This window comes from Portunus trituberculatus, chromosome 50, assembly GCF_017591435.1.
Source record: "Portunus trituberculatus isolate SZX2019 chromosome 50, ASM1759143v1, whole genome shotgun sequence".
In the NCBI taxonomy this organism is placed as follows: domain Eukaryota; kingdom Metazoa; phylum Arthropoda; class Malacostraca; order Decapoda; family Portunidae; genus Portunus; species Portunus trituberculatus.
In genome coordinates, this window is record NC_059304.1 from 19,048,675 (window position 1) to 19,063,674 (window position 15,000).

At 44.1% G+C, this 15,000-nt stretch overlaps 1 protein-coding gene and 1 non-coding gene across 2 annotated transcripts in view; one reads left to right on the plus strand and one right to left on the minus strand.

The window, feature by feature from the left end:
* The window catches only part of LOC123499902 (DNA-directed RNA polymerase II subunit RPB1-like), an 84,563-nt gene that overhangs the window by 33,682 nt on the left and 35,881 nt on the right, over window positions 1-15,000 (minus strand). The window lies entirely within an intron of this gene.
* On the plus strand, window positions 6,763-6,836 carry Trnan-guu. Its single transcript has one exon. It is a non-coding gene; the product is annotated as a tRNA-Asn (tRNA).

Consider the following 15,000-nt stretch of genomic DNA (forward strand, 5'->3'; position numbering starts at 1 on the left):
GAGGAACAAATAATAAAAAATAAATAAAAAAACAAACAAGGAACAAGGCATGAAAGCAAAACAATATACACAAAAATACAAAACAAAACTTTGAAAAAATGATGAAAAAAAATGAAAAAAAATGCGCCAAAAGGGATTAATATAAATAAACAAAAGCAGAGAGAATAAAAGAAAATATGAAAAATACACGAAAACAAAGAGAGAGAGAGAGAGAGAGAGAGAGAGAGAGAGAGAGAGAGAGAGAGAGAGAGAGAGAGAGAGAGAGAGAGAGAGAGAAATACCCCAAAAACAACAAAACAAAACCACATCTTTCTTAAAACTTCCCTCAAAAAATCACACCCTCTCCCTCTCCCTCTCCCTCTCTCTTCTCTCTCTCTTCCAACCCAACCCAACCCAACCCACCCTCCCTCTCTCTCCACGTTCCCTCTCTCCGTGACCGCCACACATAATACACCGATGGAGACAAAAGGTGAACCGGAGACCCTTTAAGCGGCCTCGGCACACGCGTATGTTGCAATAATGCGCCTATTGAGGGAGGGAAAAGGAGGAGACTAATCTTTATTGCAGTGTCCTGTTTGCAGCCCACTTTTTCTATCTATATATTCCATTATCCATGTCCGCTCAGGCGTTGGAAGGCGGCGAGCGAGCGAGAGAGCCATGGCGAGAGCGAGAATGCGAGGGTGAGGAGAGGGACAGGAAAAAAATGATAAGGATAAGAGGGAGGAAACGGAGGGAGGAATAAGAGGAAGGGTGGAAGGGAGAAATGAAGGGACATATGTTTTTTTTTGTGTCTTCCTCTCTCTTTCTCTGTCTCCCCTTTCTCTCTCTCTCTCTACCCCGCCATGCAATCCGTCAGCACCCAGTCAACAGTCAGCCTCTGAGAGCGAGGAATCAATCAATGGTCAGGCAAATAAAAGATACACGTAAAATTTTTCACCCGACATATGTATTGTTGACGTGTGTGTGTGTGTGTGTGTGTGTGTGTGTGTGTGTGTGTGTGTGTGTGTGTGTGTGTGTGTGTGTGTGTGTGTGTGTGTGTGTGTGTGTGTGTGTGTGTGTGTGTGTGTGTGTGTGTGTGTGTACTAGTTCGTATACATTTTAGAGTGGATTAACTTAGAGAGAGAGAGAGAGAGAGAGAGAGAGAGAGAGAGAGAGAGAGAGAGAGAGAGAGAGAGAGAGAGAGAGAGAGAGAGAGAGAGAGAGAGAGAGAGAGAGAGAGAGAGAGAGAAAATCGACAAAAACAGATACAGAAATAGAAAAACAAAACACACACGCACGCACGCACACATGCACACACACACACACACACACACACACACACACACACACACACACACACACACACACACACTCCTCTCCTTGTTCCTCCTCCCTCCTCCTCCTCCTCCTCCTCCTCCTCCTCCTCCTCCTCCTCCTCCTCCTCTATTTCATTTACTTATATACATTTTTGCACCATCCTTCCTTATTAGCCTCTCTCTCCACCACCACCACCACCATCACTACCACCACCACCACCACCACCACCACCTCAATAAGCACCCAGACACAAAGTCAAGGCAAGCAAGGTGAGGCGCAGGTGGGAGCCCGGCAGGTAGGAAGAGACCTGTTATGTCCTCCAGGTAAGCTTCGAGAGGTGAACCGAGGGACAGGAGCAGGTGGGATGAGTAGTGGTGGTGGTGGTGGTGGTGGTGGTGGTGGTGGTGGTGGTGGTGGTGGTGGTGGTGGTGGTAAGGAGGGGACTGAATAAGGTAAAATAGAGAAAGAAATAAGAATGGAAGGTAAAATGAAAAGACAGACAAGGATAAAGGTGAAAAGGACAGATTGGAGGAGGAGGAGGAGGAGGAGGAGGAGGAGGAGGAGGAGGAGGAGGAGGAGGAGGAGGAGGAGGAGATGGAGGAGGAGATAACGGCAAAAACAATGCAAATGAAGGAGGAAAGGAAAGAAAAAAGAGTACAACGACCAGAAGAAGGAGAAACAAGGAAGAAACGAGAGAGAGAGAGAGAGAGAGAGAGAGAGAGAGAGAGAGAGAGAGAGAGAGAGAGAGAAGAGAGAGGAACAGATAAGACAATAGGAGACGAAAAAGGCGGAGCAAGAGAAAAAGAAGAAAAATGAGGAAGAAGGAAGAGGCGAAAATAAGGAAAGAATGACGTAAAGAGAAGGAAGAAGAAAAGTAGGAAGGACAAGAAGGAAAACCGAGAAAAAAAATCTAGAAGAAAAGAAAAGAGAGAAGGAAGGATTAGAGAAGAAAAGAAATGGAAGGAGAGAGAGAAGAACGAGGAGAGAAGGAGAGGGAAGAAAAAGACAAGAAACACGAAACGGAAGAGAAAGAAAGGACAAGAAAAGAGAAGAAAGGAGAGAGAAAGACGATATGTGAAAGGAAGGAAGAGGAAAGAAGAAGAGAGGAGGCAAGGAAAGGAGAAAGGGAAGGCAGGCAGGTGGATAGGAAAGAAAGGGAGGGAGGGAGAGAAGGAAGAAGAGAAGGAGGGAGGGAGTGTGGTCCATCATAGCGTGGTATATCAGCGGACACCCAACTGAGCCTCCCTAAAACTTCACCCTGAGGCACCCCACATATAACACCCCCGAAACACACCTTAGACACACCCCAACCACTCACCACCACATTACACTCACCAATCCTCACCCTGCACTCTCCAACCCAACCCACAACGCCTGGAAATTGCAACAAGAAGCTGGGTTAGTAGGAGTTCCAGGTGTGTGTGTCGCCTGGAAGCTGGTTGTACCCCGCTGCGCCTCCCCACCCTCTTTTGTCTGAGGTGTTAAGAGTCCCCGAGGCGCTAAGCTGTGTTTACCTGTACCTCATTGTCCACGCTGCCACGTCTCTCCGGGTCACAGTGCTGGTTAGGTTGTGTTGGCGTGGATTGGGTTGTAGTATTGGCTAGTTTGGTTTAGTTTGGTTTCATAGGTTTTATTTGTGGTGTTATGGTGTGTGTGTGTGTGTGTGTGTGTGTGTGTGTGTGTGTGTGTGTGTGTGTGTGTGTGTGTGTGTGTGTGTGTGTGTGTGTGTGTGTGTGTGTGTGTGTGTGTGTGTGTGTGTGTGTGTGTGTGTGTGTGTGTGTAAGACGGTAAACTGGTCAAGGACAACGAAAAATTATATATAAAAAAAAGGGGCCACTTAATTGATAATGAAGATCCACTGGTGAACAGACGAACAAGATATGCTACGGAAACTAAGGCTAATATTTGTTTTTCTTCTACTATAACGAACAAGGGAATAGAAATAGTTTACTAAGACAACGAATAACAATGTAGACAGACAACCACCAATACTCGCACAACCAATATTCACAAAAAAGACGAACAAACTCTTCAAACTTCAGTACAATGACGCGTTTCCATATTCATTCTGCTGATCAAATTGTTCCTTTCTCTTTCTCTTCCTCTGCGAGTGTCAAAAAGGTCATCAGGAACGGAAATATAACCATGACAGTATTCGTATAGCAAGTCAAGTAAAAAGTCTATAAATAGCAAGTCAAGTAAAAAGTCTGCAAGTGTCACAGCTTCAGAAACTCATGTGGGAGGATTAGAAGAGTGAAGACTGTGGCTATTAATATTCTAACCTCCATAGACCCTTCCTAATGTCAACAAAATGGTCTAATCATTCCCAAAACTCAAGGTAAAATGAAGTTAACCCAGTACTGAAGAGCTTAACATATTCATTCTGCTTACTATTTTGTGACTTTACACAGCTTCAGAAACTCATGTGGGAGGATTAGAAGAGTGAAGACTGTGGCTATTAATATTCTAACCTCCATAGACCCTTCCTAATGTCAACAAAATGGTCTAATCATTCCCAAAACTCAAGGTAAAAATGTGTCCCAGTACTAAAGAGCTTAACACATAAAACACCAAACAACAACCATGGCCAAACTATCTGAAATAAATTACAATACACAAATACATAAATAAAATAGAAAAAAAAAATAAAACTGCACAAGCATAAAATGTAAATAAATTCAACTTTTACCCTCGTCACCTTCCTTTTGGCCTTATTACCTGAGGGTCAGCGAGTCCACAGGTGAGGCGGGGAGGGGTGGAGGAGGAGGCCGGGATGAAGGTGAGGGTGAAGAGAGAGAGGGTGGGGGGAGAAGGAGCGACGGAGGATGCGAGGGAAGGGAGAAGAGGAGTGAGGATGGGGAGGGAGGCAGGTGTGGTAGGGGAGGAAGGAGGAAGGAGGGAGGATGAGTGGGAGGTGAGGAGGGAAGTGAGGGTGGTAGAGAGTGTGGGAGAGATTTGGCAACAGTGTGAAGGGCAAGGCCAGGCTGGTTTCTCAAGAATAATGGACTATGAAAGTGTGTGTGTGTGTGTGTGTGTGTGTGTGTGTGTGTGTGTGTGTGTGTGTGTGTGTGTGTGTGTGTGTGTTCACCATCCAACCACTACCACCCTTCCTCCTCCTCCTCCTCCTCCTCCTCCTCCTCCTCCTCCTCCTCCTCCTCTCCAGGGAACATTGGTCAATGGGGATTAAGGGAGGAAAATAATGACCGACAACTGTTGCGTCACCACCATTATGTATTATACCACCACCACCACCACCACCACCACCACCACCACTCTCTTAATGGATCTAGGAAAAGGAAGTAAAAGAAGATCCTATTTTATTACTTCTATTACGTATTTTGGTGTTGAGGGATTGGTTGTGGTGCCGAAGGGAGTAGTAGTAGTAGTAGTAGTAGTAGTAGTAGTAGTAGTAGTAGTAGTAGTAGTAGTAGTAGTAGTAGTAGTAGTAGTAGTAGTAGTAGTAGTAGTAGTAGTAGTAGTAGTAGTAGTAGTATGGTTATGATTATCCTATACTAGTAGTGGTAATTATTTCTATGCTTGAGGGTTTGTTTTCGCAATGCAACCAAAAAAAAAAAAAAAGAAGAGAAGAAAATGTCTGTCGGGAAGCTTCGACGTGACAGACTGAGCCGAAACCTCTTATTGTATATATAATGTTTGTAATATAATGGCAATAAACATTTACTGACTTACTGACTGACTGACTGACTTACTTACTGTTGCTCTGGGGGTCAATCATGTCTTGGGCGTCTCAGTGTAATGCCGGGTGCACACGAGACATTTTTGTGGTCATTGGCCTCTACAATAAAATATCTGCCACTTTTCGTTACAGCCACTGATTACAAAAAGAGTGTCTAGCGCACCCGGCCTTAGTGTCAGTTTTTTGCGACTAACCTACGTACTACAAGGGCGGGCCGCGGCGGGATGGGTGGTGGGAGAAGGTAATAAAGGAAAAAACAGATGAAAATGTTTGGACCACAATGCATTACCTTATTAATCGCCACTTATAAAACAGCGATTTTCTTCATTTACCTAAATAGGAAAAATATTACTTCTTTTATTGCAAGAGGGGAAACTGACCAAGGGCAACAAAAATTTGACAAAAAGGTCCACTTGATTGCCAGTCCCCTTGCAGGTCAATGAGTCAAGTGATAAAGAGGGACAAATGTCTTGAAACTGTATATCATTAACCCCTTCAGTACCATGACACACTTCCTTATTCACTCTTCTTACTATTTCATGATTTTATACAGCTTCAGAAACTTATGTGAGGATTACAATAGTGAAGACTGTGGCCATTATTCTTCTGACCTCCATGTCCCAGTACTGAAGGGATTAAGATAGTAAAGACTGTGGCCATTAATCTTCTGACCTCGATAGACCCTTTCTAATGTCAATAAAATGGTTTAATCGTACACAAATCTCAAGGTAAAAATATGTCCCAGTATTGAAAGGTTTGATGAGCTACGATAGACAACAACCACTTTCCCTTGCGTTAACATACGAAACTAAAGTTCATTACCTAAAAAAAATATAAATAAATAGATAAATGAATAAAAAAAACAATAATTTTATGTTGTATCATTCATCTTAACCCCTTCAGTACTGGGACACATTTTTACCTTGAGATTTGTGTACGATTCAGACCATTTTATTGACAGTATAGGAAGGGTCTATGGAGGTCAGAAAATTAATAGCCACAATCTTTACTATTCTAACCCCTTCAGTACTGGGACACATGTTTTATCCAAGATTTGTGTACAATTAGACCATTTTATTAACATTAAAAACGCTCTATGGAAGTCAAAAGATTAATGGCCACAGTCTTCACTATTTTAACCCCCTACATAAGTTTCTGAAGCTGTATATAATCACCAAATAGTAAGGAGAATAAATGTTTAAATGCGTCATGGTACTGAAGGGCTACACAAACATATTCCTTCCTGTACTAGAAGCGCCACGTCGCCCAGCCTGGTCACACCTACGTCACGCTTAGTCACAGCGCGTCACACCAGCACGCGGCGGTGTACCAGCTAATGCTTGGTTAGGGTTTCCTGATTGCGGTGGGGAGGGTGATAACTCTCTCTTGGTGGGAGAAGGAGGAGGAGGAGGAGGAGGAGGAGGAGGAGGAAGAGGAGGAGTAGGAGGAGGAGGGAAGAGGTGTTTCTTTTCACGCTGTCTTTCATTACGCGTATGACAGACGAGTGAGTACGAAAGTGTGTGTGTGTGTGTGTGTGTGTGTGTGTGTGTGTGTGTGTGTGTGTGTGTGTGTGTGTGTGTGTGTGTGTGTGTGTGTGTGTGTGCTTTGTTGTGTGAATCTATCTGTCTGGCTGACTGACTGGTACTCTTCCTCTTTCTCTCTCTCTTTTTCTGCATTTTCAACATTTACATTTCACTTCCTCAAAAAATTACAAACAAAAACAGATGAAAAATAAAAACAAGAATACAAATATTCCTCTGTGCTTTCAAGCCTCCGTGGCACAATTGGTTAGCGCGTTCGGCTGTTAACCGAAAGGTTGGTGGTTCGAGCCCACCCGGGGGCGACTCTTTTACTGATGATTACTGCCATTAATTACAATTCCAGCGGTGAAATAAAGAAGCAAAACACACCTATGTCTCTGTCCTTCCCTAACTCTCTCTCTCTCTCTCTCTCTCTCTCTCTCTCTCTCTCTCTCTCTCTCTCATCCTTTTTTCCATCACCTCCTCCTAAAGTTATCCTATTTACTTCTTTCCTCTCTCTCTCTCTCTCTCTCTCTCTCTCTCTCTCTCTCTAACACGGCAGAAGTGATGCACAACCTCTTCCATTTCCCCGTGTGACGATTCTGTTAATTTCATCTTGGCGGAGTTCACGTGGTTATCTTTAGTCCATCTCTTCGCTCCCCTTTATATATCTGTCCTCTCATCTATTTCCCTTTCTCCATAACTTGCCGCCTCTTCCCTCTCTCCCTCATTTATCTGTATTTATCTTTTATTTATATACACATTCTCTCTGTCCCTCTCTCACTCTCTCTCTCTCTCTCTCTCTCTCTCTTTCACATTTCTCTGCAATTCACATCTTCGTTTCAAGTCTTTATCCCTTTGTATATCTCAATCCCATTTCTCACCCCCTTTGATCTCTCTCTCTCTCTCTCTCTCTCTCTCTCTCTCTCTCTCTCTCTCTCTCTGTGTGTGTGTGTGTGTGTGTGTGTGTGTGTGTGTGTGTGTGTGTGTGTGTGTGTGTGTGTACTTTCACCATGTTCATGATCACGATCTGAACTCGTGATCGTGAGAGAGAGAGAGAGAGAGAGAGAGAGAGAGAGAGAGAGAGAGAGAGAGAGAGAGAGAGAGAGAGAGAGAGAGAGAGAGAGAGAGAGAGAGAGAGAGAGAGAGAGAGAGAGAGAGAGAGAGAGAGAGAGAGAGAGAGAGAGAGAGAGAGAGAGAGAGAGTCAGTCTGTGAAAAAATAAATGAATAAACAAATAAGTGAATCAGTCGGTTTCACACACACACACACACACACACACACACACACACACACACACACACACACACACACACACACACACACACACACACACATGCCCTCCACAACAACGCCTCCCTCCCCTTCCCCCCTCCGCCACCTACCCCGTCGTCCCTTTCTCCTCTCCCCACTACACAGCTCAACGGGACGGAAAACTAGCGAAGTGAGCCCCTGAAACACACCACCAATGCCCTCTCCTCCCCCCCCTCCCCCGCTACTCCAGTAAACCCTCGCCCATTACTAACACGTCTCGTTGACCCTCAGCACATCTCCTAAATAACCAATTATACTCGTTCTCTCCAACCTACAGCACTCTTTCCTTCCCCCTGCCTTGCCTTCCCTCTTTGTCTATCCCATATTCCTTCCCCATCCTCGCCTTGCCTCTTTGTCCATCCCATATTCCTTCCCTTCCTTCTCCCTCTTTGCCTTGCCTCTTTGTCCACCTTATATTCGCCCTTCCTTCCCCTTCCTTGCCTTGCCTCTTTGCCCACCTCATAGTCCTCCCCTTCCTTGCCTTGCCTCTTTGTCTCCACTTCATATTCATCTCTAGTTATCCTTCCTTCTATTGTCTTCCTATAGTTTTTCTTCTAGTTCCTCCGTACACCTCATTTATTCCTCTTTTTCCATACCTCCCTCTTTCCCCTTCCTTGCCTCTTCGTCCACCCCTCTTCACTTCCCATTCCTTGCCTCTTGTATGTACAGTCTTCCTTTATGGTTTCGTTCTAGATCCTCTGTACAGTTCATCTTTCCCTTCTGTTGAATAAACGTTCTTTAGTAAACGTTCTTCAGTCAACGTTCTTCAATAAATTAATCAATAAACGTTCTTCAATAAATTAATCAAAAAACGCTCTTCAACAAACGTTCTTCAATAAATCAACGTTCTTCTCTAGTTTTCTTTCATTTTCTTCTAGTTTCTCTACAGTTCATCTACCACTTTTGTTTCTCACACCACTTTTTCCCCTTTTTTTTTGCCTCTTGTCCACCTCCCTTTTCCTTCCCCTCCCTTGCCTCTTGTACACCCTTTCTTCTCTATCTCTAGTCTTCTTATAGTTCTCTCCTAGTTCTTCTGGACAGTACATTTACTCCTCTTTTTCTTACACCCCTCTTGTCCAACCCTCTTTTCTTCTCCTCCCTTGCCTAGTCTTCTACTTCTCTTCCTACTTCTCCCTCTTATCCACCTCTCTCCTACTACTCCTCTCTATTACCCCCAGTGTACCTCTCCTCTATCCCTCTATTCACTTATCCCCTTCCTACTTTCCCCATTACCTCTCCTTTTCTCTCTACCAATCCTTCCTCACAGTCTTCTATCCCTCCTTCTTACCCCTGCTCCACGTGTCTCCCTGTCCCCTTACTCCTCTTCTGGTCTTCCTCCACTACCTCAGACCCCCAACTCTCATTTTCTTCGCTACAACGACCTCCAATGGCTCGCGTAACAGCCCCGCCACGGCCGCCACCGCCGCGACGCAGGGAGGAATGGGCGGTGGAGGACGTAAATCGGACAGCAATGGGGTGGATTATATCTCAATTATACGTCGTTTTGCGCGTTATGTCTGCCAGGAGGTCAAGTCGCCTGTGAATGCTGCGTTATGTGAAGTGTGTGTGTGTGTGTGTGTGTGTGTGTGTGTGTGTGTGTGTGTGTGTGTGTGTGTGTGTGTGTGTGTGTGTGTGTGTGTGTGTGTGTGTGTGTGTGTGTGTGTGTGTGTGTTCGGGGTCAGGGGACAGGTGAGCTGGTATAGAAGGGATGTTTAGTGGTTGAATGGTGAGTGGGTAAGGATGTGTGTGTGTGTGTGTGTGTGTGTGTGTGTGTGTGTGTGTGTGTGTGTGTGTGTGTGTGTGTGTGTGTGTGTGTGTGTGTGTGTGTGTGTGTGTGTGTGTGTGTGTGTGTGTGTGTGTGTGTGTGTGTGTGTGTGTGTGTGTGTGTGTGGTGATGGGAGGGAAAGGTGCTAGTGAAGGAGAGGTGAAAGGAGAGTATAAGTTTTGATGCATAGTGTACAATTTTCAATGAACCGAAAGGGAACTGGTGTTTTATTTCTTCTACCAGGTCAGATTTTTTATAATCTAAGAAGTTTACCCATAAGCAACAGTAGTAGTAGTAGTAGTAGTAGTAGTAGTAGTAGTAGTAGTAGTAGTAGTAGTAGTAGTAGTAGTAGTAGTAGTAGTAGTAGTAGTAGTAGTAGTAGTAATAGTAGTAGTAGCATTAACAACATTAGAAAAAACAAAAACCAGCTGTAATAATCATAAAACAGACATCTTAAGGATCACTCACATCAGCCAGGGAACCATCAACAACATCAAAAACAACATTAACAACAACAACAACGACAATACCACCAACAGTAACCGTAGCACCAATAGCAGCAGTAGCAGCAGCAGCAGCAGCAGCAACAGTAGTACTCGTAGCATCAGCAACACGAGCCGGGAAGTAATCGTGGTGGCAGTAGCAACAAGTCACCCTGGCCACACTGGAGCCGGCAATAACAGTAACAATAGGACGACACTGAGAGAAAACAGCCATAGTAGCAAAAGTGGTCGCAGTAACCAGAACACTAAGCAGTCAAAACAGTCTACTATACACCCAGTCCCTCTCTCCCTCTCCCTCCCTTCTTCTCTCCCATAATCGTAACATAAACCGAGTGGCCTCAGACGGAGAATCTTCGGGGAGACTCAACTAAAACGCGAGGACGGGCCGTTGGAATGCTGCTCCCCGCGTCAGCATAGGAGATAAATAATTTTCAGCGACTAGCAATCTCTGTAATGGAAGTCCCCCCGCGACGCTCCATGAGGGCGAGTGAGGCTCCTTCTGCCGCGAGGGTCACATATCATCGCCGACGCCACTCACCAGTCAACCAGTTAGCCAGTCAACCAGTTAGCCAGTCAGCCATCTTAGCCACCCATACTGTCAGTTAGCCACTCAGCCAGAAAAGCCACGCCAAGCCAAGCCAAGCCATGTCACCCCGGTCAGTCAGTGTTCGCGATCGAGTGAACGTGTGTGTGTGTGTGTGTGTGTGTGTGTGTGTGTGTGTGTGTGTGTGTGTGTGTGTGTGTGTGTGTGTGTGTGTGTGTGTGTGTGTGTGTGTGTGTGTGTGTGTGTGTGTGTGTGTGTGTGTGTGTGTGAACAGAATGACAAGTTTTACATTATTTTCTTTACGATTATGTATGATTTCATTTTGCATCGCCTTGAAGTAATATCTTTTTGTCACTAACTAACAAGCATCTAAGTTACAAATAAAAGCTAATGATTTCCAATGTTTTCTTCTTTTTATAGAAATTAATACATTCAATTTTTTTTTTCTGCATTTCATATTACGTTTAGATTTTTTTGAGGACACTAAACAATATGACTCACCAAAAAAACTCAACATACAAATTAATCTAACTCACTCACTCACTCACTCACTCACTCACTTTCTTAACTACATACACACTAACTAACTACAAAACGTGACAGAACACAGACACCAAAGACATAACATTATTCCCTTCTATCTATTCCTTCTCTTCTACACTTACCCCATCTCTTTCCCCATCACTCCCTCTCTCTCTCCCTTTCTCTTTCTCCCTCTCCCTCTTTCTCTCACTTTCTCCCCTTCCAAAGTGATCCTTCAATCCTTTCATTCCATCATTCATTCCATTCTCTCACAGTGCCTGCTCATTTTCCTTGTTCCTCCTCTCCTTTCCTTTCCTCCCTTCCCTCCTCCTCTCCCCTCTCCCATCTCCCCTTCCTTCTCTCCCTCCGTCCCTCCTCCATCATCTCCTGACAACACTTCCGCCCTCTCTCGCTGCCTTCTCGGGATCTAAGGCAGTAGAGAGTAGCTTCCCTCCCTCTCCTATTTCCTCTCTCTCTCCTCCTTTCCCTCCTCCCTCTCTCGCTCTCCACTTCCCTTTCCTCCTTCCTTCTCTTCCTTCATACGTCTTCCTAGTGTCAGTACAAATGAAGCTGAGAGTAAAGAGGAGGAGGAGGAGGAGGAGGAGGAGAGGAAAGGGTGAGGTGCCTTATGGTTGTGTCTATTAGTTGATTGGCCACAAAAGCCTCTGTGTGTGTGTGTGTGTGTGTGTGTGTGTGTGTGTGTGTGTGTGTGTGTGTGTGTGTGTGTGTGTGTGTGTGTGTGTGTGTGTGTGTGTGTGTGTGTGTGTGTGTGTTTATCGGCCTGTTCTTTGTATTTTCCCGTTTTATTTCATTTGTTTTGTTTTCTTTCTTTGTGCATGTGAATTACCACTCAGGAATACTAATAGATGTTAACTAATTTCATGAGGAGCAGAAAGTAGGCAAGGGTAAGGACATCGCTACTCACAATTCTGCTTATTTATTGTGGCATTTACTTTTTTACTTTATATGAAGGCTTGCCAAGTTGATAAAATAATAAATAAATACTTAAATCACTCAAAACGACTTATCTTTCACCCTTTTTATTTTTCACACACCAATTTACCAATCCCTTTCACATTCCCTTCATTTAAGAGTATTTGCAAAGTTACTATTACATATTTTTCTTCGTATAAACACTTCAACTCAAATATTTCCACTTTCCCACATTCTAACACATTTACCACCTTTATTAAATGTTCAGTAGGTCAGATTGTTTCCCCACACACACATCTATACCTTTCACTTGCACTCCCCATTCACCGCCAGACCACAACGAACGCCTCACCTCCACCTCTCCTGCCACGTGCAACTGGTCAAATACTTACTCTAAATACCTCTTATACTGTTCTCCTACTCGCCATTGCCTCACACTGTCACTCTCTGCCCGCCTCACTTTGTCACTCTCTGCCTGCCTCACACTGTTACTTTCTACTTCTCACTTTACCTGACTTTAACCCGTCACTCCTTATCGATAAGCTCTAGGCAGTCTGGTTTGTGTGTCTGTGCTTCTATCGCCGCTTTGCCACACGCTCTAGCGCTGACCGCCTCCCACCCTGACCATCACCGTAGCTAGAGAAGTTATCCATGTATCTCTCCGTTTTCTTCCACTACCGCTTGGCCGCGCACAGCTCGAGTCTGTCCTAATTGTCTGCGTCACGTGTGCCTATATTAGTGCCACATGAAAGCCGCATCTCCACCATCCTTTATCCATTACACATTACCCGCTGCGGCGTAACCAAGAGTAGTGGAGGAAGGCGGGGCACACAGCACGTGGCCGCCCCCCCTCTCACTTCCTGCGCCGGGCCGTCTCACAGAGACAAGGAGGCACCACCGCGCAGCATATTTCCCTCCAACCCTTCACCGCGACGCCTCCTGACTCTTCTCTTATTTCAGGCACACAATGGCGACTGGCGGCAGGTTTGTTTATGATATGGCAAAACACGAGAGGAATCCTGTGTTAAATGCGCCATTAGTGGGGAGGATGAGAGGGTATGGGGGGGGGTGAGGGAAGGGAGGAGAATAGGGTAGACGCGTGAATGAAGGGAAAGGGGAGGTAAGAGAGTAGATGGTCGTGATAGCGGCGAAGGTTGGCGAAACAAATGAAAATCGCAACTCAGGATGAAGATAGCGATCGTATTCTTAATGTAAAGTTTCCATGTTCATTACTGTGCTTCTCCACCAGTGTTAACCCCTTCAGTACTGGAACGCATTTCTACCTTGAGTTTTTTTTGTATAATTAGACGATTTTATTGACATTAGCAAGGGTCTATGGAGGTCACAAGATTAATAGCCAGAATCTTCACTGTTTTAATCCCCACATGAAGGGATTTAAACACATAAAATCACCAAATAGTAACCTGAATGAATAGGGAAACGCGTCATGGTACTGAATGGGTTAAAAGGGAAGTTGCGTTGTTCAAGTGTTTCCTTATGAGTCTCGGGAAGGTTTGGCGAGGGTTGTGGACGTTAGACAGGTTGCAGTGGAAGTTGTGAAGGTTTTAAATGTTTTCATGAATCTAGGAATAGTTTAGTAAGATTTTCACGAGTTTAACCCCTTCAACACCGAGAAACATTTTTACCTTGAGATTTCTGGACGATTAGATAATTTTGTTGACATTATAGAAGAGTCTATGGAGGTCAGAAGATTAATGGCCACAGTCTTCTCTATTTTAATCCCCCACATGAGTTTCTGAAGCTGAATAAAACCACCAAATAGTAAACACAATGAACATGGAAATGCATCATGGTACTCAAAAGGTTAACAGGTTTTAGAAGAAGTTAGAGGCTTTGCAGGGATGGTCTATTAAGAATTTTGAGACTTTCAAGGGTATGTATATGAATGTAGGAATAACTCAATAAGTAATGCACGCTTAACAGGTAATAGCATCTGAATCACTCTAGCGATGGTTTATTAAGAAGGTCTCTCGTTTGGGATGTTGTAGTTTTAGACAGAGATATTCAAGAGTGTTTGTGTCATTCTACCGGTATCTCAGCAATGATACCGCTTATTCAAAAGGTTATAGAGGAAGGTATTGAGATGTTCAAGGCTGTTCCTGAATTTAGTAATGGTTCAATACAAACTATGCACGCTTGAAAAAAAAACTTATGCGAGTCATCGGGATTTATTAAAATGTTTGCATAAATACTGGTAATTCAAAGAGGAATCTGGGCGTTTAACGTACAGGAGTAGAAGTTAACAAGGATGAACCTACAAGAGTTCAATAAGTATCCTTCGTCATTAAGAAGAGAAGCACGCAAAAGAACCGCACCGATAAATTCTCAACGCGTGACATGCAGCACAAAGCAGAAACATTTACAAGGATTTATAATTTCCATGAATCAAATAATAATTCAACAGGCATCCTTTGTCATGAAGAGGAGGAGCACCCTAGAGAACCGCACTGATAGATGGCAAACGTTTGACATGCAGAAGTAAAGAGCACATGACGTTTACAAGGATGTTCTCATAAATTTAGTAATAATTCAACACACATCCTTTGTCATGAAGAGGAAGAACACACGAGAACCGCACTGATAAATTACAAACGTTTGACATTCAGCAGCAGAGAACAGGAACGTTTACAAGGATATTTCAGTTAATTTAGTAACAGTTCAACACGCATCCTGTCTCATGCAGAGGAGGAACACCCATGAAAAATTGACTCATAATTGCAAACGTTTAACCCCTTCAGTACCGTGACACGTTTTCATATTCATTCACCTTACTATTTGAAGATTTTCCACAGCTTCAGAAACTTATGTGGTGAATTAAAATAGTGAAGACTCTCACCACATATCTTCTGACCTTCACAACCTTTCCTACTGTCAATAAAATCGTCA